A 24,937-nucleotide genomic window follows, 5' to 3' on the forward strand; every position below is an offset into this window, starting at 1 on the left:
TCTCCTCCCCTATCAGCGTTCCAAAAAGATCACTCTCTCCGTGACTCCCTCGTCAGGTCCACACCCCTCAACAACCCAACCTCCACTCCCGGCACCTTCCCTTGCAACCGCAAGAAATGCAAAACTTGCGCCCACATCTCCCCCTTTACTTCCCTCCAAGGCCCCAAGGGATCCTTCCATATCCGCCACAAATTCACCTGCACCTCCACACACATCATTTACTGCATCCGCTGCACCCGATGTGGCCTCCTCTATATTTGGGAGACAGGCCGCCTACTTGCGGAACATTTCAGAGAACACCTCTGGGACACCCGGACCAACCAACCCAACCACCTCGTGGCTCAACACTTCAACTCCCCCTCCCACTCCACCAAAGACATGCAGGCCCTTGGACTCCTCCATCACCAGAACATAGCAACATGGCGGCTGGAGGAAGAGGGCATCATCTTCCGCCTAAGAACCCTCCAACCACAAGGGATGAACTCAGACTTCTCCAGTTTCCTCATTTCCCCTCCCCCCACCTTGTCTCAGTCCCAACCCTCGAACTCAGCACCACCTTCCTAACCTGCAATCTTCTTCCTGACCTCTCCGCCCCCACCCCCACTCCGGCCTATCACCCTCACCTTAACCTCCTTCCACCTATCGCATTTCCAACGCCCCTCCCCCAAGTCCCTCCTCCTTACCTTTTATCTTAGCCTGCTTGGCACACTTTCCTCATTCCTGAAGAAGGGCTCATGCCCGAAACGTTGATTCTCCTGCTCCTTGGATGCTGCCTGACCTGCAGCGCTTTTCCAGCAACACATTTTTAGCTCTGATCTCCAGCATCTGCAGTTCTCACTTTCTACTATTTGCTTTTATTGGCCAAGCATAGAATTTAAGAGCAGCGAGGTTATACTGGAACTTTATAAAACATTAGTAAGGCCAAGACGAGAGTATTGTGTGCAATTCTAGACATCACATTATAGGAGGGATGTGATAGCACTGGAGAGGATGCAGAGGAGATTCCCAGGATATTTGTTGAGTTGGAATGTTTCCATTATGGAGAGAGATTGAGCAAACTGTGAGTTGAGCAGAGAAGACTGAAAGAGAATTCAATTGAGATGTATAAACTTATTAGAGGTATAGATAGGGTTGAGGTGAAATGATGGAGGGATCAATGACCAGAGGGCATAGATTTAAGGTAACGGTCAGAAGCTTTAGAAGAGACGTGAAGAAAAACGCTTTTATTCAAAGATGATGAGAATCAGGAACTCATTACTGGAAAGGATGGGAGAGGGAAAGACCATCATAAAACTTAAGAATTATTTAGATTTACTCTTGCAATGCCAAGGCATACAACACCATGGGACAAGTGCTGGAAAATCAGATGAGAAAAGCGAGGTGGTGGTTTTGACTGGTGTGGACGTGATGGTTCACAGGGCCTTTATCTGTTCTATAGACCTCCATGACTCTATGTACACATTACTGCTGAGACCAGCATTTATTGCCCGTCCATAATTGCCCTAAAGAAGGTGGTAATGAACTATCATCTTGAACTGTTAGTAGAATAACTTGGTACAACTTAGTATAGGAACAAATTACTGCAGATGCTGGAATCTACACTGAAAACAAAATGTACTGGAAATCAAAGTGGTTCAGGAAGCATCCATGGAAAGAGAGCAAGCAAATATTTTATTAATGTCTGAATGATTCTTCATCTGAGCTGTCATGAAGTATGGAGGGGGCAGCACTTATGCAAAAATTGGGGGGCGGGGGGGGGGTGTCGTGCTGTGTGAGAAAATGTGTTGATAGTTCAGATTAAGTGATCAGAATGTGAGAATGGCAGAACAATGGTGTGTCTAACTGCCAGACTGTAAAAAATATACAGTCCCACTGGACTGGGAATTCGGGAGGGGGGAGAGAGGACATAGTGACAGAGAATGTAACAAGTAAAACTAAAATAAAGGGAAGGAATGGGAGTGGGTTCACAATCTGAAAGTATTGAACTCAATATTAATCCCAGAAGGATGTAATGTGCCCAGTCTGAAAATGAGATTTTGCTCCTTCAGTTTGTGATGTGATTTGCTGGAGCATTGACAGACAGGTGGGATGTGAGCAAGATGCCATTTTAAAATGATCAGCTATGGGAAGGCGAGGGTCATCTTGTGCACAGACAGGAAGTGTTCTGCAAAGCCATCACCCAGTCTGCGTTTTTGGTTTCTCGAATGAAGAGTAGGCCACACTGAGTGCAGCGAATACAATACAGTACACAAGACTGGAGAAGGTATAGGTGAAATGCTGCTTCATCTGGAAAGACTGTTTAGGCCTGTGAATGGTGGACAGGGAGGGGCTGAAGGGGCAGGTGTTGCACATTCTGCATTTACAGGGAAAGGTGTCATGGGAAGGGGCATTGGTGTTGGTGCTTGAGGAATGGTTGAGAGTATCTTGGAGGGAACAATCCCTCTGAAATGCAGATGGGGGAGAAAGGGGAAGATGTTTTTGGTAGTGGTGTTCTGCTGGAGTTTTCTGAAAAGACAGAGGACGATTCTTTGAATACAAAGGCTGGTGGGATAAAAAGTGAGGATAAGGGAGACTGGATCATGATGTTGTGAGTGATGGGAAGAGGCAAGGGCAGAAGCATGGGTGATAGGTTGGGTGCGGTTGAGGGTTTGTCAACACGGTGGGTGGGAAACTACAGTTATGGAAGAAGAAGAAAGCCGTGTCAGCAGTGCTGTTATGGAAGGTAGCATCATCCCAACAACTGAATGACTTGCTAGGCCATTTCAGAGGCAAACATATTGCTTTGGGTCTGGAGTCAAACAGAGCCCAGAACATGTAAAGTTGGCAGATTTCACATCTGAAAGAACGTTAGTATTTTTGTAACAATTCAGTAGTTTTTTGGGCACTATCATGAACATGAACTTCTTATTCCTTAATGTGCAATCTGAAATTGTGTCCAGGGCTTTGTATTACAAGTCCAGTGACAGTGGTACCATACCTTAAATAATATTACATACATGTTTGACCACACATACATAGTAGCCCTGATAGGTCACTGAACTAATGCTGATCTTCCATTCCATGTCCAACAAAAGATTGGATAAACATCCCAACAAAATGTCAATGTTGAAATAAATCAATTGTGCCAATTCTTCATAAATTCTATTAGTCCTGTACATGTGCTAAGAAGGTAATGGTAACTCTGCTGAATCTTTGGACAGGTTAGAAATAGAAAATTTCTTACTTAGAACCCAAATTCCACACTATTTTGGTGATGACGGAGTTAAATTGGAGCAAGATGCTTTCTAGGAGCAAATTGAAGTGACAGTCCTATCACATCCTGCCATGAATAATGGTAGATAATCAAAGAACAACAGAAGGTGGGGACTCAACAAATATCCTGAAGTTTCCTGAAGAAGGGCTTATGCCCGAAACGTCGATTCTCCTGTTCCCTGGATGCCGCCTGACCTGCTGCGCTTCTCCAGCAACACATTTTCAGCTCTGATCTCCAGCATCTGCAGACCTAACTTTCTACTCAACAAATATCACCTCTTCAATCATGGAGAGCCCAGAATCTAAGTGCTAAAGTCAAGAATGAAGTGTTTGCATCTATCTTCAGTCAGAAGTGCTGAGGGTATGATCCATCTTTGTTCCCTTTTGAGGCCCTCAACATCACAGACATCAGTCTTCGGCCAGTTCGATCCAGTCCACGTGATATCAAGAAAAGGTTGACATCACTACATACTACTAAGGTGATATTCTGCCAGTGATACTGACGACTTGTACACCAGGCCTAGCCTGTCTCATTAGCTAAGCTGTTCTAGTACAGCAACAGCACTTGCACCTTCCCCACAAAGCCTAAAATTGTCTGGTATGTCCTGTGCATAATAGGCAGGAAAACTCTAATTCAGCCAAGCACTAACTGATCAGTTTGTTCTTAATCATCAGCACATTGATGGAGGGGTCATCAATAGTCCCATCTTGTGGTATTTACAAAGCAACCTCCAGGATCACTCAGCTCCTGACCTCAGTACATCCTTGGTCCAAACATATTCTAAAGAACTGATCTCCAGAGATAAAACAAGGGCAACTGTCTTGACATTAAGAGAACATTTTACTGAGTATGGCATCAAGCCCACCTAACCCCCTTCCTGAAAATTGGTGTCAATAGGAGTCAGGGAGAAAATTCTCTTCTACTTTCGAGTCAAATGTAGCACAAAATAAGATGCTAGTAGTTGTTGGAAGTTAATTATTTCAACCCAGGACAGTAATGCAGAAGTTTCTCAGAGATCAGTTCTAGGCTCACCAATTTTCATCAGTTAATTCACTTCCATCATAAGGTCAGAAGCGAGGATGTTTAATATTGATTGCACAATGTTCATCATGATTTGTGACTCCTCAGATACTGAAGCAGACGTTGTCAACAGGCAGCAAGACCTTGGCTTGGGCCAAGAAGTGGCAAGTAAAATTCGCTTCACAAATGTCTAACTAATGACTATTTCTAACAAGAAAAAATCTGACCACTGTTTCTTGATGATCAATGGCATTACCATTGCTGAATCCCAACTACGAAATCCTACAGTGAGTAGCTTCCCAAAACCTGTCTGCCAACTACGAGGCACAAGTTTGGACTATAATAAAATACTCCCCAGTTACCTGAACAACTGCTGATCCAACAATACAGGAATCAGCACACTCCAGATCCTCTAAGTTGACAACATTACTCTGCTAAGAAGCACTAGGGATAAATCTGAGACAGTAAAGGTAGAAGCTATCCAGTTTTTCCCTTATGCAGTAATAAGGTCTTAGTACTGCAGAAAAATGTGTTGGTAGACTGACAGCTTGGTGCTCTTAGTCAGGTTGTTGTTGATGATCCACAAGATTGCTGCATAAAATCATGGTTCTGAAAAAGTTAATATTGAAGTTGTGTCAGTTCCACCCATCCTGATAATGTTACAGTCTTTTAGTGGTGAAACAGTTACTCTTCATGTGGGTCCAATGTTGACAGACATGATATACCTTTCTCCTGGTGGTTGTACTTATGCCTAACTAAAGTTAATGTGAAATTTGTTAATTTCTATTAAGCAAGAAATTTTATCTTTTAGCTGAAATAATTGCCTCTTGTGGTCTGTCCTCAACTACTCATAATTAGGCAAATCTTTAGTATGGAAAGGAGGATTGGTGGCAGAAAATTACCCAAAAGTCATCTGCCAGCAGTTTATTCAAAGACTCAATACAACATTGTGCCAGTTGAGAATACAGCTGTTTATTGGTGGTGGCTAATACAGAGGATGTTCCAAACAAGATAGCAAGATCCCAATGCCTGGTGAACTCTGTTATGTGGCATTGATTATCTAGCATTCGATTAACTGAGTGAAATATTTCCCACCAGCGTCCTTCTGATAATCGAGGTTCCTCTGTACTGTCGATGGAAAAAATGCACAGGTAATGTGGTGATGGAAAGAAATGTTCAGTTTTGTGAGATATAAAAGAAAATGCAATATTGTGTCAATTAGGGAAACAAGTGATTCACTGATGGTGGTTTTTAGATAAAAAAAATTACTTCAGGTGATTTGATATTGTATAATAATGATCACTTCTGTGTAAGAAAAATAACAACACTGTGAGGAGCCTTTTGTGGCACTGTGGTAGTGTCCCTACCTCTGAGTCAGGGGACTTAGGGTCTTTTATCACCTGCTCCAGGAGTGTGTAATACCCTATCTGAACAGGTTGGTTAGAAAATATCAATGCAGCATTATGATCAACCATGAATGCTTTTGCTGAAATATCTGAAGGCACCAATGGTACTGAGTATTAACATAATCCAGAAGAAATTATTCTTAAACCAAGTAACTTCAGCATTTTAAGAACATCGTTGTTTCAACAACGCAGTCAGCAGTTAAAATGTGAAAACCAACAAACAGTCAGCAGCTCTCACTCAAGTAACAATAGGGCAAAAGCAGCATTCAAGAAGATAACCTTCAACTCATCTATTAAGAGGTGAAGAGGAAACTTAGGAAAAGAGTAAAAGCTAGCTACACTGGAAAGAGATAAATACCTTATGGGCAAAGGTTCTGCAGTGTCAATTAGCAGTTCTACAAGTAAAATTGGTGATCACCAAGGATAAAGACAACAAAGTTTACAAAAAAAAAGTAAAATTCGGGCTGCTAAGAAAAGATGATGAAAGGCAGTACTCTTTAAAATGATCATCGCTGTCATTGTGAGTAGTGCCATAATTGTAATGAGGTCAGCCAAATGGACTTCATAGAATATGAGTTTCGTGATTGGGGTAGTTAACCTGGTCCAATCGAGGAGCCCTAGCTGACAGGTAAAATAGGAATATCAGACATCCTACTCCCTCAGAGCTGGCTCTGAGGGAGCTGGGTCAGTGTCAAGAATGCTCCATGTGTAAATAAAGGGTGACTTGGTGATGAGATACTGGCTCTGGCGTTATTTCAAATAGCAAGTTAACAATAGGGGAAAGTTTGAAGAATTCTAACATGTTTTGAAGATCAGAACATTCAAAGTTTAAACTATGGTTTAACAGGAGGAGTTATTATGCTTGCAGCCATAAAAAATGATGTAAGCGAATTTGATTCCTGTTTAGGTCTTAAAAGGCATGAAAGCATTCACTTTACACCAGAAGAAGTGGGAAACCATCCATCTTGGCTGAAGCAGATGGAGAAAGCCTCCATCGGCCATAACCACAACTTAGTTATTAAAAAAATTGTCAGGACTCCTAGGAAACAACACAGAGACACACCATCGCTTTTAAACAAGAATAAATAAAAATATTAAGAAGAAACAGAAGGAGAAATAATACTTCCAAAAATATCCAATGTCAGAAGTGGGTCAAACAGTACACAGGATTTGATATTGTCATGCTTCTGTGGAAATCAAGCTCTGTTGTTCCCCGAATCATTATAAAAGTTAAAGCTTTTTAAACAGTACACAAAGATTCTTGACTTTTACACCTAGCATTGATGTGGCTTCTGTATTTAACAATTCTGTATTAATTATTACTGTAGCTGCTGATAAACAATTATGAATTACCAACATATAAATTCACTAATTACAACTCAAACTACATAGTATCAGCATGCACACATAAAAAGCAACGACTGTTACGGATGGAGGGAAAACTGGGAAATCAATTGAGTTGTTACTATTTCCCAGGTTGTTGAATGCTTTTTATGATGATCTTGTTGGTCAGTAAGCTGCTTCTTGGCCTTCCTTTTCTAGAAGCTTTCTGGAGATGGAAGGACACCCCGATAATGTTATGGAACAATTACCTCAGTTAACAGGGAAGAGTTTAACTGTAAAAGAAAACTGGGAGATTAAGGGTCCTACTGATAATGTAATGGATCAACTACCCGGTTTAGCAGAAGTAAAACCATCCGCAAAGGATATATGAGGAATAAAACATTTTCTAGTGGAGAATTTATTTACAGAGCATCAGATTTACTGTCAACAATCCTCAAATCGAAAACCTACCAATCTTCCAAATCAGAAAGGAAAATATTCTGAATGAATTATACAATCTCCAGACCACCACCATTTGTGAACTCAGGGACAAGGGGGAGATGTAGTGATGCATGCAAAATTGCTTATATACATGAATGTATAGTTATTAATTTTGGGGAAAAATGCTTGAGTGAAATGTCAAGTGTGGCAATGGCAAAGAGTAAGTAGTGAAGTTGCATTAGACACTTCCACCCTGATCAGGTCACCCAGTGTTTGGGTGGAGAAACAATTAGTCTGGCACAAGGTCCCAATGGAGACAGACAAAACAAACATAATTATAACTAATTAATAATGATTATTATACCTACTGTTATCATACAATAAACTATACCTTATTAGTAAAACAAGAGCCTCATCTTGAGGCTCGCTAGAGATCTGTGCTGTTCACTGGTAATTAGACAGGCCCTTAAACTCAGCAGAGGAAGGAGGATCAGTGATAGTGAATTATTTCAATTGACAGCTGCCAAATGTTAGTTCTTAGAGCTCAATTTGACAATTCGTTTACTCAACTTGGGCATAACTGTTGGAGATTTAGCAAAACATATGTCAATTTCAGCATAAGATGAAAAATTGCTGGGGATTGATGAGCTTAGAGATGTGAAGCTATCAACATGCTCCAGTCTCATGTTCTCAATGTTATTAGTTGTGGTATGGTAACAGTGTAGGATATGGCATTTGTCTTGCCATTGCTGATGGTCAATTCAAACATTTTACAGACATGAAAGAGTCTGTCAATTTACTGATGTGTCTGTTCCACAGTCTGAATGTCACTCTGTTGCTATTTTATTCATTCATTGAAGGAACAACAATTTTTTTCCAAATCAGGATGGGAAGATAACTTATAAGTGGTGATGTTTCCATGTATGTGCTGCTGTTGTCCGTCAAAATTGTAGCAGTCATGAAATTGGAAAATATTGTCTAAGGAGCATTGGTGAATTTTTGCAGTGCATCCTCTAGATGGTACCTACTTGGCACATCTTTGTCATTGACTTCAAATGAACAAAATTGAAGAGGTAGGACCTTATAACAGCCTGTGCAATATGGCTATAGCATTAGTCTGGGAGGATTGCGTGAGAAGTGTAGTGACACACAGTTTGACATCAGGAGTAACTAGCTTCAATTTCTCACTGAGTTCCAGGTATTGAGACAAAATTTTCACTTCATAGTTGCATGATGCCTAATAATAAGGACTATTGCTTGTAGCCAGCTGAATTAATTGCACATCTCACCTCATTAATGTGCAGTCTCCTATCTGACCATCCACCATAAGGTATGTAAATGTTGAGAATTCTCGACAAGAAGGTCTGACTGGTTACCTGGCGACTCCAACTCTGAATTGCCCCTGAAGACCCCAACCATGGGCACCTGGTACAAGCATATTGGGGCACACTCCGTGAAGGGTTAGTAGTATCAGTGTTTAGGGTGGGTGAGAGCAAATGAGGGAAGTGGTTGAATGCAATAGTGAGTGTCGTAGGCCTTGATGGGATGCAATAGCAGCGATAGAGTGAGTGTGAGGTCGCAGAGAGAAGAAGATGGCACTTACCTCGGTGGCGTGGGAAATGTCATTGCCCTTTATCCTACTTTCTTCCAGATGATTGAAACTGCACTGACCCGGGTGGCAACCTTGGGCCAGGCTGGCAAGGTCTGCTATTGAGTCTCCACTGCTGATACTGGGAGAAGAGGACAACTGTCATCTATAGTAACCCCTCAGCCAGGGTCTCCAGGTCCTTGTCCTCAAAGTGAGGCATCAATTTCCCTTTCTCTGCCTCGTCCAGGGTAAATGACCTGAACCATGCAGGGCAGCTCTGGACTGACAGTACTTGCTTGGAGTAAAGATAGTGGCAGAGTTGGTGATATTATTCTGGAACATCCTGGCAGCCATGCATTCTTCCAGGATGACAAGTTACAGAATTGGGCTAACGTTGGACAAGAGGAGCACCAGGAAGTGAAGTGTGTAATTCCCAAGGTGGCTTTGAGGTGAAAATGCAAGAAAATCTGTCAGGCTTCAGAGAAAGAAACTCTCCATGAGTGTGACAAAGTTACTTGTCACAAAAGAAGTAAGAAACAGCCCATTAACTTTCCATCTTTTCTGGGATGTATATTGTTATCCTCTGCAGAAGACAGTTGCAAAGGAAAGAATATGCCTATGAATATTGGTGTTCAAACACAACTCAGTCTGACTCCTCTGTGGATCTCAAAGGGTTCCAGTGCTGCCTGGTCACAACTGACCTAAGTGAAGGAGAACATCAGCTTAGGCAGGCAGCTAATTTTCTCCAGCAGTTTAAAGAGATCATCTATGCTCACTTGGTCGAATGCAATTGAGGATGTCAATATATAATGTTTACAGCATTTCACTAGCAGCTATTGGACTGAGTAGAAAATGTCCATTGTAGAACCTCCAGTTTTGAAATGACACCTGTACTCAGGGTAGATCATTGTCACAAAAATTTGCAGTCCAACATGGCAACTCAAGTAAATAATTTTCCCATGTTGTTCAGTGAGGAGATGTCTCACAATCACTGTGGTCACCCTTGTTGAGAAGATTGTACAGGGTCATAAATTCTTTGCAACGTTAATGTTCTGCTCCCTGCAGCAGAGACTGAGATGTTTGAGCATGTGCTGCAGCAGTGCATGTTTCCTGTGCTTGATGAGTTCAGTTGGTATAACATCAGACGTAAGAGCTTTCCCTATGCCAAGTGAGTCAATAGCTTTGCTAGGATTCCCCTGTGTGAGTTTCATATCTCTCCTGCCATGACATCAAGACATTTTATGTTATCTTGAGTTTCCTCAGTGTCTCTGTTCCCCAAAGAGTTAAATTCAGGTGATCCTTCATCCACTTTTCCAACTGTTCCCTGCCATCAAATAATCTCTCCTGTCTAGGGGTGGCATGGTGGCTCAGTGGTTAGCACTGCTGCCTCACAGCGCTAGGACCCAGGTTCAATTCCTGCCTCGGGCAACTGTCTGTGTGGAGTTTGCACATTCTCCCATGTCTGCGTGGTGCTCCGGTTTCCTCCCACAGTCCAAAGATGTGCAGGTTAGGTGAATTGGCCATGCTAAATTGCCCATAGTGTTATGTGCATTCATCAGGGGTAAATGTAGGGGAATGGGTCTGGGTGTGTTGCTCTTCGGAGGGTCGGTGTGGACTTGTTGGGCTGAAGGGCCTGTTTCCACACTGTAAGAATCTAATCTAATCTTTGTTTTCAATGGAGTCTAATCCTTTGATAATGAACTATTGCCATTTGATCCTTCTATACCTACCCCAGTCATTGCCTGTGAAGAAACATATTTGGATATTATGACAAAGCTGCAGCCAATAGTCACTGGTGCAGCTTATTAGTCTTTACTTTGCGCATTTCTTAATGAACTCCAAGTTTTCTCACTTGGATTGCTTGTATAATTAATGAATGTGAACTGTTTGACTTCAACGTCAGGTTCCATGGCAGTGATGTCGATCTTGAACAAGTCAGGACTTAATTTTTTCCCTTCTGATGAGTTGAGAGTGCAGTATTCTATATGATATTTTGGAATGTGTTTATTTTTGCTTCGGCACTCTGTGGGAATACAGGAAAACTGGTTCCTTGAACTAGTTTTTTAACCTGGGGAGAGTGCACTGTTGATGTTGATGTGAAGTGAGCATTTTTATTTTAAATGAAAAAGCTTCAAGATTTGGATTATGACTCAATATCCTCATCTGTATCATAGTCAGCACATTAACTATATACATTAAAAATGGGGGCAAGTTAGCTCAGTTGGCTATAGAGCTGGTTTGAAATGCAGAGTGATGCTAGGTGCAATTCTCACAACATCTGAGGTTACTGTAAAGGACTCTCCTTCTCACACTTTCTGCTCACCTGAGGCATGATGACCCTCAGGCTAAACCACTGCCAGTCGTCCGTCTCTCATGAACAAGCTGCCTTATGGCAATTTTACACATACTTTATGTTAAGTATGCTCTTCAGAGAGTCAGCTCACACCATTACCCTGATCTCCAGACCACCAGGATTTATTCTGGAAGAATATGTTAATCACAAAAAAAAACTGATAGTAACAAAAAAAAATTGGTTTTGCCCACTTTCAAATATCTTTCCCAGGTCATGTTGTTGTGAGGCAGAAGGGCCATACCTCATGATCCATGACCACTCTTTATGTTGAAATATCCCAGTAGAAAAGGATATTCTGATGTAAGGAGTCTGTTGAGATGCAAGTTTCTCACAGAACTGGTTATTTGCTTTTGTAATGGACCACATGCAGAGTTACAGCATTAATAATCCTGAGGTTAACTGACCCTTGTTTGAATTGAGAGACAGAAAAAGAGAAGACATGAGCTGAACAGCTTGTAGAGGATTCTATCATGAGTAATGATAGAAATTAACAAAATTTAAACCCCACTCACATGTTTCCTCTGAATGCTTCCCCTTCCACACATATCTGTAATGATTTCTATGTTAATGCTCTGCTATTAAGTCCCATGTCAATCACATCTGTCTTGACAAAGTGATCAACTAACTGCTGATCATCTGACAGTCTCATCCTTTTATTCCCATTTGCCAGTTGAAGAGTTGCCATCTGCTTTCTTTTACATTTGTTTTATTTGTTTGCCGAGGGTGATGGATTCCAGACACATGTGGAGCAAAAACTCGAATCTCAAAGCACCCATCGAAGAGGATTTAAGGTGGGTGGTTGCTGACCCTCTTAGGGACAGCCATTAGTTCTTGTTTTTTACACCAGTCATGTTGAGCTTGTCACTGTTGCGTTAACACTTTGCAGTGAAACTGAAATGTCCTCTGCAATGTGAAAGCCTGATCAGAAATTATGGACACCCTGGGCTTCCAAATGTCAGAGTCACCCGCTTGAATTCCCTGATCACAGCCAAAGGAATGCAAAGCAGTTGGTAGAGAGTAGGTTGTGGGAGTTACTGGAAAGATTACCTCTTTAGGCATTAATCTACCTTTGGATTCCATTCTAAACTTTTTGTTTAGTTTATTTCCTCAAATTTCAATATATCTGAAGTGTTCATAGGCAGTGGAGCTATCTGTCCATAGCTGAGAGATTGGGTCATTGATGCCAGGGTATGTCCACATGTTGAGGAGAAAGTGAGGACTGTAGATGCTGGAGATCAGAGCTGAAAATGTGTTGCTGGAAAAGCGCAGCAGGTCAGGCAGCATCCAGGGAACAGGAGAATCGATGTTTCGGGCATAAGCCCTTCTTCAGGAATGAGGAAAGTTTGTCCAGCAGGCTAAGATAAAAGGTAGGGAGGAGGGACTTGGGGTGGGGCGTCGGAAATGTGATAGGTGGAAAGAGGTTATGGTGAGGGTGATAGGTCAGACTGGGGTGGGGGCAGAGAGGTCAGGAAGAAGATTGCAGGTTAGGAAGGCGGTGCTGAATTCGATGGATTTGACTGAGACAAGGTGGGGGGAGGGGAAATGAGGAAACTGGTGAAATCCGAGTTCATCACTTGTGGTTGGAGGGTTCCTAGGCGAAAGATGAGGCGCTCTTCCTCCAACCGTCGTGTTGTTGTGGTCTGGCGATGGAGGAGTCCAAAGACCTGTATATCCTTGGTGGAGTGGGAGGGGGAGTTGAAGTGTTGAGCCACAGGGTGGTTGGGTTGGTTGGTCCGGGTGTCCCATAGATGATGTGTGTGGAGGTGCAGGTGAATCTGTGGCGGATATGGACTCCTCCATCGCCAGACCACAACAACACGACGGTTGGAGGAAGAGTGCCTCATCTTCCGCCTAGGAACCCTCCAACCACAAGGGATGAACTCGGATTTCACCAGTTTCCTCATTTCCCCTCCCCCCACCTTGTCTCAGTCAAATCCATCAAATTCAGCACTGCCTTCCTAACCTGCAATCTTCTTCCTGACCTCTCTGCCCCCACCCCAGCCTGACCTATCACCCTCACCTTGACCTCTTTCCACCTATCACATTTCCAACGCCCATCCCCCAAGTCCCTCCTCCCTACCTTTTATCTTAGCCTGCTGGACAAACTTTCCTCATTCCTGAAGAAGGGCTTATGCCCAAAACGTCGATTCTCCTGTTCCCTGGATGCTGCCTGACCTGCTGCACTTTTCCAGCAACACATTTTCAGCTATGTCCACATGTTGATGGGCCTGCCCACTGCATGTCTGTGAGTCCAAACTCCTCAGAAGTTTTCCACTGGGGCTATGAGCTTTGCCACAAGGAGGCACAGGTGAGGACTTGCTGATGGAAAAATCATGTACTGACTTTGGACAGACACATTTAGTTTTATTTTACACGTTGCTGTTAGCCATGGTGTGGGCTGAAAATGAGCTGAAAATGTGTTGCTGGAAAAGCGCAGCAGGTCAGGCAGCATCCAAGGAGCAGGAGAATCCACGTTTCGGGCATGACCCCTTCTTCAGGAATCTTCAGGATTCCTGAAGAAGGGCTCATGCCCAAAACGTCGATTCTCCTGCTCCTTGAATAGCTGCCTGACCTGCTGCGCTTTTCCAGCAACACATTTTCAGCTCTGATCTCCAGCATCTGCAGTCCTCACTTTCTCCTGTGGCTGAAAATGAAAAGCAAGCTGCCACAGAAAAGCTAAAAGCATGCTAGCTTTCTCCATCCACATATGAGAAGCACACAAAACCTGTTGGACACACAGCAAAGGAATGCTTCTTAAAAGAAAATATAGTCAATGCAGAGGCAAGAGAAACTGAACTGATCCTGTAAGCTCCCCCATAGTACTAACCACATCCACCTCTCCCTTGATTTACTGCCACTCTTCAAAAAGCCAATCCCACCCACTACCGTGTGGTCATCACTCTCTCCCTCAGGATTGCCTCAACTTCTTTCCAGGAATTACCAAAGATTCATGTCATCCATGTCAGTGAACTGCCTGGTAAATGCAATGGGCATCTATGGCTTGGTGACCTAATTTAAATGAGGACTACAGGCCAAGCAAGTCTGGTGCCTACCCATTCTGTCACAGGCTGGTGATATGCAATTTCAGACTCATAATGCCACTGTTTTGAAGTGGAACAAAATGTTTTAATATTCGGCATGCAGGTAAGTGCTACATTAAGAGATCGTGGCACATATTGCAAAACCCTTGTTGGCACTTTTGTGTTATTGCTTAAAGTGCCTTGTTGCTATTAGAGCTGAGCATGCTAATTAGTCAAGAGCACAGTGACATCATATGACTAGTAACCAAAAAGACTTCAAGCAGCAGTATGCTTGACTGATGATGTGTACTCAAGTAACTTATACCTTGTTGGTTTGTCTGGTAGAGATTTTTAATTTAAAAATTGAACCTAAGCTACTTAAAAGTTCAGTTTGAAAATGGTGATTCTGCAACAAGCATCTCTTTAATCAAAATGCATTTGGAAGTGTAAGTTGAAAAGCTTCTCATTTTAAATGGTGAAGCAAATATTGATGCTCAGGGGAGAAAAGAAGCATCAGTTAGTGAACTGCCTTATTGTCCTTTGTCAGGCCTTTGAACTTCTTGAGGTAATGGTTCACTGTTCTAGGTGTGAGACAATAACAATGACAGGGCTGTACAAATGACAGCTGAGTGTATTTTCTGAAGAATCTCTCATGAAGATCCAATCATCTCTGTCTTCAGTGCAAAGTATACTCAAAAAGGGTTTGGAGATTTTTCTTAATGAATCAGTGACCTATTTCTCCTTGTACCTTCCTTGGCTCCATGTGTCAAATCCTCCCATGGAGAACAATCTTGAAATGCGGGACAAAGCCACATATGAGGAATCTGCTGCTCCCTCCAGTCTGCTACTGGCATCTTCAGCTTCATTTGGCTTACTCAACGTCTTTGCAAGCACTATTTCTGTTTCACTATAGAGCCTCGAATGGAAGTACAAGTACACTGACCCACAAAATTCAGGGCACTTTAGTTATTTTCTTCATCTGCAAATGCAACTTTGGATAATGTGGTATAAAATCAGTTCGAAATTGGCATGGAAATTTGGGGCTCTTGTTTCCTTTTTCAAACCTTTATGCATACAAAATGTAATTAAAGTACTTCACATATCAATGTTTCTACTTTTTGCAGTGCCTTGTCAACTCAATGTATTTGCATTTTAAAATGACTTCTAAAATATTCTGCATCCGGAATGTAGTAATGAATAAATACTCAAGTCCAGTAGAGTGTAAGGGAGGAAATAGCCACAAACAGTGATATCCTGAAGGGATGTTGCTAATTAAAGGCTATTTCCTGCCTTCTGACCATTTGCAAATATTTTCTGCTACAGGAGGTCTAATTTCTCAGTTTATTTCACCAAGATAGTCCCTCAGGCCTGAAAGGACACTTCCAGTATTGCAAGATCTAGGGAAAAATGCCAACTGTACCATCATGTGACTAATTTCTTCCAGTCAGTACTCAGAATGATTCAACGAACATCCAAACTAGCATGAGCAAACCAAAACAACATAAGCACAAAATGGTATTGGTGTGTATGCAAATAAATGGAGCGCACACATCTGTTTTCTACTAACCTCTACATGGCACTCACAAATATTAAAAGATTAACAATAAGGTTTCTGTCAGTTCTGACAACAGAGCACCTAAATATTTCAATTTATTTTCTTATTTCAAACTGAGAATTGTGGCTCCAGCTAAGTGTCTGTTCATCACTCTACAAGTCAATTTGATATTCAGCAAATTAGCATTAATTAAAATCAGATATATGTAGACTTTCAAATGAAAACATTCCAAATGCTTTTGTTCAATAATAACTCATTAACAAACTTGAACTGGTAAATTGAATACTGCATTTCAGATTTATAATGCCTTGCTTAGTTCTGATGGCTCTATTATTTTTAATCTGGCAGACATTTTTTCATAATGACCAGGAAATCAATGCCAACATCTGAATCACATATTGCAATGTTTAACAGCAAAGCAATATTGCTACATGATGTTTTTTAATGGCTAAAAATACGCTGTTGCAGTCGTTGCATGTTGCAATTGAATAAATGAACATTGTCAACTTCAACAGACCATGGCTATCCTTTAAATCACTGGCAGTTATAATGAGATGTGTGTGTGTAAGTGCATGTGTGCATAGGAAGAGGTGAGTTAAAAGTGGGATTGATGTTCCATTTTTATGTGTACTACATTCAAGCAAGACATGTCAAAAGGATAAAGATTCAGTGTGATGGCTCCACAGATAATAATCCGTGAAGTCCTGATTGGTTATGACTGCTTTGCAGTTTGCCATGATGCGTACAGTATGCGAAATTCCCATCTGCCCCTGTGTCTGCCCACCAGTCATTCTGCTACATTGGCAAAAGAGGCCCCAGTGGCGAGTAGAAGATGAACAGAGGTGCAGACGCCTTTGCCTGAGACCAAATATCTTCTGACAATGTTCACGTTCAGTTAGGGTCCAGAGTGCTTGTAGCTGTCACTTGTGATAAATGATAGAAATCCCATGTCTGAAGAGGAAAAAAATGCCACAGGATAAAATGCCATGGCTCTTTCTTTTAAAAGGAAATTAGATTTTTGTAAAAAATTGACTACAAGGAGATTTTTTTCTCTTCTGTTGGCTTGCGCATTTCAAGATAAATTTGGTAACAGTCAATTCCCATTAACTAAATAGCATGTCTCTGCTTCAAATTTTATTCATTCCTGAGAAATATTTACTTAGCAGGTTTTCAGTGTATACTGAACACCGTACACTTTGTATACTGTACTGCACTATTTATTGCTTTGTTATCTCATTGCATTTATGGAGGTTAACCAATGTGATTAGTGAACCTGTGTAGAATCTAAAGTGCTATAAAACCCAGTACAGCTGCCTGAAAAAGAACATTCATCTTCCAGTTTGTTGAACTGAAATAAACTAAAACAAAATGGTATGTGAACAGAAACTGAAAATCAGGGAGGCTGATAATTTGATCTTCAATGACCATGGCTCATATCCACAATGCAGAGGGCTGAGGCCTACGAAGAGGCTGATGCATTGTGCATGTACAATGTAATCTGAAAGTGCCTGCAAATCTATCATGCATTAAGCTCATTACCGGCCTGAATTTAATGCAAATTAGGAAATGGCTTGGAGCACCTGTCGAGTGTTCCTGATGCTAAGCATTTAAATGAAATGTGTACAATATGGGAATGTCCTTCCCATATGCTGGGACTTTTATCTTAGCAGGGACCAGCTCTCTGACAGTGGCTTCAGATGACTTGCAGCTATTTCAATGCCACATTGCTTTTTAGCCTTTCACCTGATAAGTTGCTTTGCCATTTGCTTTGCCATTTTGCATGATATGAACACACTGCAAACTTCTTTAAAGCTGCATCTGCATCTGCTATTTCTCCCTGTTTATCCAGGAAAATTATCTTGTATGCTTCTTGTATGTTGATCTAAGGATACCCATCTGCCAACTGTTTACATGTTATGAAGGAGGAGGAAGATCAGAAGACTCGCATCAGATAAGTATCTTAGGGGATCGCTTAGTATCTTCCCTAAAGCTATCATACATGCTTGAAGGCCAGAAATTGTTTCTAAAGAAAAGTGCATGAGGAGACTATGATGACCCATCATAGAATCGTGCAACTCCTTATAGCCAGCCCTGGAATCCACTACAACAAAAATTACATCCTGTCAGTAGCTGCCAAGGTAACCACGAACCTCTGTGCCCAATTATGCAGGTCACAGTGTCTTGCTTAAATCAATTAATTCACTCATATCTTCATGCCATAATATCACGGTGCCTTGTCATGGGGCAGGCAGAAGACAAGCAGCAATTAGTGACAAAAGACCCCATGAGCCAGACAGAAGTGTGTATCAGTACTGGCTACTCAGTTAAAGTAGGCTCAAATACAGTAGATAATAAATATAATTGGATTCGTAGGGTCATAGAGCTGTACAACATGGAAACAGACCTTTATGTCCAATTAATTCATCCCAAATAGATATCCTAAATTAATCTAGTCCCATTTGCCTGCATTTGGTCCATATCCCTCTAAAACCTTCCTATTCATGTACCCATCCAGACACCTTTTAAATGATGCAATTGTACTAACCTCCACCAGTTCTTCTGGCAGTTCATGCTGTACATGCACCACCCTCTGCGTGAAAACATTGCCCCTTAGGTCCCTTTCAAATCTCTCCCTTCTCATCTTAAAACTACCGCCCCCTAGTTTTGGATTCCCTTAAATTGGGAATAAAACCTCTGCTAATCATCCCAACCATGCCCCTCATGATTTTATACACCTCTGTAAGGTCACCTCTCAGCCTCCGATGCTCCAGGGGAAATAGTCCCAGCCTGTTCAGCCTCTTCCTATCGCTCCAAACATGGCAACATCCTTGTAAATATTTTCTGTACCCTTTCAAGTTTAGCAACATGTTTCCTATAGCAGGGAGACCAGAATTGAACCCAGTGTTCGAAAAGTGACCTAACCAATGTCCTGTATAGTTGCAACATGACATCTTCTATGCCTTAAACTTTGAGTAAGCAGCTGTCATATTAATACATTCCACAACTTCACCAAAATAAAGTCCTGGAGCTGGATCTATGAATATGATAGCAGTTTCCTCATACTATCTTATATTAAACCATCCTAAATGAAGTCTCACAAATTGGAAATCTAATTAATCTGCATTTTACTTATCTTAATAGTGTTTAAAGCTGATGCTAGTATACTTTATCCTGGTATTTCCTATTTGTGGCAGAAGATTGTGCAGGTTATCTACTTCCTACCCATGTCTACTGTGTTTTCTCAAAAAGAAGAAGAATGAGGGTTATTCTGCCTCCAAGGAAGAAGATGGCCATGTGGCAGGTTGTCTCCGTATCCATCCGTAATCAGCCACATTCCATGAGGAGCTGCCGGTATCTCTCTTTGTTGCCTGCAGCTTTGCATGTCAGTGGTCAGTGATCCCTCTGTGCAGTTTCTCACTCAGCTAGCTCATCCCTGATCTGGTGTGTTTCTTCCAATGATTTCACTTTCTTTGTCACCAACAATAGATTCTCAGTTTGTCTTTTCCAGTGATAGTATTTTCTCAGATGTCTCTGTATGGTCTTAGGATTACCTGTAGTCATTTGAGTAAAGCAACTGGGCACTATAGACGTAATGTTGCTGAGCGTGATAAGCAGGAGTCCAGATGGTGGCTAGTTCTTGTTCAAAAAGGAAACAAAACAAAAAGTGGGTAACTACAGAGAGTATAATGTTTATTATTGGGAAAATATCAGAGTTTATTATAAAGAATATAATAGCAGAGCATTTAGAAACATAAAATATAATCATAGTCAGAATGGTTTCATGAAGGGAAAATTCATGCCCCTCAAATTTGAGGAGGGAAGAAGTGTGATAGTTAAAGGAGAACCAGTTGAGGTAATGTATTTGGATTTCTAAAAGATATTTGAAGAGGTACCACACATAAAGCAATTAATACGATCTGAGCCATGGTGTAACAGATAGTATACTGGGATAGATAGAGAATTTGAATGAGTGTGGCATTTCTGAAAGGAAATGTGTAACTAGTGGAGTGCCAAAGGGATCAGTACTGTAGCCACAATTATTTACAATATATGTTAATAACTTTAATGAATCATAGAATCTCTACAGTGTGGGAGCAGGCCATTTTTCCGATTGAGTCCACACTGACCCTCTGAAGAGCATCTCGACTAGACTCACTCTCCTGCCCTAACCCTGTAAACCTGCATTTCCCATGGCTAAGTCACCTAGCCTGCACATCTTTGAACTGTGAGAGGAAACCTGAGCACCCATACAAACCCATGCAGGCATGTGGAGAATGTGCAAACTCCACATAGACAGTTGCCTGAGGGTGGAATCAAATCTGGGTCCCTGACACTGTGAAGCAACAATACTAACCACTAAGCCTCTGTGCAAATTTCAAATGACACAAAATTAAGTGGAAAGGCAAGTATTGATGGTGGCTCAAGAGCCCACAAAAGGAAATAGGTAGGTTCACTGAGTCGGCAAAAACTTGACAAATGGAATATAACGTGAGTAAGTGTGAGGTTATGCATTCTAGCATGGAAGAGCAAAAGGAGCTGAATATTATTTGAATGGAGAAAGATTGAATAAAGCTACAGCACAGATCAATTTGGGGGTTCTTGTGCAATTGTATAAAACTAGTGCCCAAATTATTTAGGCAGTAGAGAAGGCAAATTGTCAATTAACATTTATTTCAAACCACATAGAGTATTACAACAGAAAGGTCTTGCCAAACTATGCAAAGCATGACTAAGACCAAAGTTGAAACACAGTGAACATATTTCAAAGTGTAGAAACAGCAAATAGGAACAAGAATAGTCCATTCAATCCTTCAAGCCTGCTCAGTTATTCACTTTGACCATGGCTGATTATCCTACTCAGGAGCCTGTTCTTGCTTTTGCTCCATATTCTTTGATCCATTTTGCCCTAAGAACTATATCTATCACCTTCTTGAAAACATACAATGCTTCTGTTTCAACCTTTCTCTGTGGCAGAGAATTATCTCCTTTTTCATATTCTTAGAATGTACCTACTAATTCTGGAATGCCAGTCATCAGGAACATCCTGTTGGCATTTTCCCTATCTAGTCCTCTTATAGTTTTAGACATTTGTTTGTATCCCTTTTATAAGGAAAGATATACTGACTTTGGAGGAAGCACAAAAAGTCTCACTGGGTTGATCCCAGTGGGTATGGAGGGTTTTTCTTTTGAGGAGAGGTTGAGTAGGTTTGGACTGTGTTTAGAAGAATAGGAGGAGACCTTATTGAAATATCTAAGATTTGCAGGAGGTATGACAGGATGGATGCTGATAGGTTATTTACACCCTGTGGGAGAATCTAGGACTGGAAGACACAATCTCAGAATAAGGTATTGCCCATTTATGTCAGAAATGAAGAGGAATGTCTTCTCTCAGTGGATACTGAATCTGTGGAATTATTTACCACAAAAGACTGTAGGAACTGTATCATTTTGTAAATTCAATGCTGAGATAGACAGATTATTAATCAGTATGGGACATAAGGTAATGGGGGAAAAGGCAGGAAAGCACAGTGCAGGAATATCAGTTAAGTCACGATCTCATTGAATGACGGTGCAGACTCAATTAACCAAATGCTCCTGTGTCTTAAGATCTTATGGTGTTCATAACACTTTAGAGGTGCCAGGGATCACTAGGTAAGTTCAGACCCAAATTAGCAACTAAAACTAAACAGACAATTCCTCCTGGAATTCTTTCATTGGAGGTTTCAATTTCAATAGTGATACATTGCATTTTTTGCTACATGCATTTTTAGTGATACGATTGAACTTTATCTGTTTTCCAAAGATAGGTTGGCCATAACATTGACAACAATTGTTTAATACTGACAATAATTCTAATGGAGAAAGTATCATAATTCATTCAAAACATTATAAATATTTGCTGGAAATTTCTTCCAAGTTTTAATTGAGATTTAAATGTCCAGAAATATTTCGCTTTAAGAAAAGAAATTGTCTTGATGTTCAACAAAAATCTAAGCAAAAATACACCTATTAATTGACAAACAATCCACTCTAAAATGGAAAACGAAATTGTAGCTGCATGAATTAAAAAGTTTGAGATTCAAAAGATTCAATTGTTGACAGTTCCCAGGATTTGCATGATAGCAGTGGCTCTGAAGAGTTCCTGGCTGGGTTTCAGTAGGCACAGGACCATTTATCTCAGCATTAGGTTATGTTCACATTGTTCGTGACAATTTTAAAGGATTATCTGTCTTTAATGTTATAATTATATGGATTTGTTTTTATAAGAGAGTGACCAATTGAGGGGATTTATAATTTTGTGAAGAGGTTTATTAAATGAGAATTTTTTTTCTCTGTGTTCTCTATGAACACAGTAGGAAGAAGGATGAGTGAGTGACAGAGGAGGTGGAGAAGAATGATCAACTGGCATTGTGGTGGCTGCAAGTAAAATGGGAGAAGAAACAAGAAGAAGACAAAAACATTTTTGAATGGTAAAGCTTTATTAGATAATTGAATTTTAAAACAAAATATTCACCTCAAACATATTCTGGGACCTTCCCATAGTGAATACTGAGTGAGTGGCGACAGAGGATATTTGGTGGGCGTGGAGGTGGTATAAATTGATGGGGTAATTGCAGTGACATATGATGTTGGGAGCATGGAAAAGACATGGAGTTTTCAGAACATTAGAGATGGCATGAAGGAAGCATAGGGGCATTAAGGATTATAAAGATGACATATAGGGTGTGTGTCAATGAAAGATGAGTGTCTCAGGATATGACAGTCATCATTAAAAATAGATCAATATGCCAGTAAGCAGAGATGGACATTCCAGCCATGTCACTTCCCAGCTGTTGAGACTGTTTCCAGAGGTGACACATTAAACTTCATCCTGCTCTGCATCCATGAAATGACAAAAACAGCAGGTGGGGGCCCTTTTAACGGAGATGAGTCTGTTCGATCGGGACGTCACTTGACCTGATATTCCTTGATTTGTTTTGATTTGTTATTGTCACATGTACCAAGATATAGTGAAAAGTATTGTTTTGCCTGCTAACCATTTAGGTCTTACCTTACGTAAGTACATCAGGGTAATAGAATAGAATGCAGAATGTATTGTTACAGCTACAGTGAACACGCAAAGAAACGGTCAACTTTAGTATATAAGTGGTCCATTCATAAGTATTCAACAGGGAAGATGCTGTACTTTTATGAAAATCCAGCTCTCATTTCCACCCCTGGGAGCTAATACAAACAACCACTGCTTCCTTGCTCATTAACACTCTCTTTTTATGGCCACAGATCCTTGGGTAGAAATAAACTGTCAAAACATATATCTGTAAATTGATAAATAAATACTTTTGATACTTATATATCAACAGACATATATTGGGATATCTCTAGGTATTCCAATTTGGGTGGTGAACAATAATTTTTGCTTCAATTAAAAAGCTGGTTTAAAGTTCATATGGCAAGCTTTGCACCTATCTGACTTCCTCACTAATGACCTGAACAGATGTTGTAGCATCAATATCTTTCTTCTCCTGTGAGGCTATACAAGGCTGATAGTGAAATGCTATTAAAATATTTTGTATGTCAACAATAAAATGGAAGATGTAAAATTATATAGTTCCTTTCACAACATTATGATTTCTCAAAGTTCTTGATCGACTTAAGTGAGAATGTCACATCCTGTGCTACAACTGACAAGAGTACAACATAGTACAATGAGGCAGAATTTGAACTGTTTACCTTGGCAATCTATTTCATGTTAGCAAATGTCTTTCTCATGGACCTCCATGTTGAGTGTATGGGTCTGATAACATTGACACCCCACTACCCCAATAAGAGGTTTGCTACCTGGTACTCAGACCTGCAAGGGTGAACCTGACCTCAGAAAATAAGAGGAGAAAGTGAGGACTGCAGATGCTGGAGATCAGAGCTGAAAATGTGTTGCTGGAAAAGCGCAGCAGGTCAGGCAGCATCCAAGGAACAAGAGAATCGACGTTTTGGGCATAAGCCCTGAAGAAGGGCTTATGCCCGAAACATTGATTCTCCTGTTCCTTGAATGCTGCCTGACCTGCTGCGCTTTTCCAGCAACACATTTTCAGCTCAGAAAATAAGAATCAATTTTCTATCTAAGCTATTACACAGCATCTACACAACAGTGTAATTGAAAGGGGCAATTTGAATATTAAAATAGATAACCATTTCTCTTCCAGGACACACTTAAATGTAAGCAGCAATCCTTTAACGATTGATACTCATTTGAACCCCAAACCATGAATTCCCAGCAGTATATGCCAAGAATGCGATAATTTTAGGAAAATGAGCTGACTTTGCATATCAACAATGTCAGTTTAGCGAAAAACAAATACAGAAGACTTGAGGAGTGGTCAGACGCTGGAGAGGCGGAACCACACAATCAGTCTCAAATGTCCCTTGTAGCCACATATACATCCATCTGCAGTTTTTGTCCCACTCGTTTCCCTTGTCCACCTCATCCTCCATTGAAGACACTGAGTTCAGGCACAGGAGGTCAGTCAACCACATTATGGAGCTTCGAGTTTTCAACCATTCTTCTATTTTTCAAATGTAAAGTAAACAGCATGACACATTTTATTAGGCATGAAATTGATGAACAACAGCACTTCCACTGTTATTCAAATGTGAAATGCTGGTGATCAAAAATATTGATTTTCCCACATTATGTATAAGTTATATGCTGTTTTGTTGCCTTATGCCAATGCTGCTATTTATCTGGTAAGGATTGTAGCCTCACAACTCAAATTACATTTTTCCTCGAATGGTGATGGCTATCACAAGGGGACATAGCTTTAAATTGAGGGGTGATAGATATAGGACAGATGTCAGAGGTAATTTCTTTACTCAGAGAGTAGTTGGGGTGTGGAATGCAACAGTAGTAGACTGCCTGCAACAGTAGTAGACTCGCCAACTTTAAGGGCATTTAAATGGTCATTGGATATACAAATGGATGA

The sequence above is a fragment of the Chiloscyllium plagiosum genome, unplaced genomic scaffold (genome assembly GCF_037043375.1).
Source record: "Chiloscyllium plagiosum isolate Xiang-an unplaced genomic scaffold, Cpla_swu_hap1 HiC_scaffold_3, whole genome shotgun sequence".
NCBI lineage: Eukaryota > Metazoa > Chordata > Chondrichthyes > Orectolobiformes > Hemiscylliidae > Chiloscyllium > Chiloscyllium plagiosum.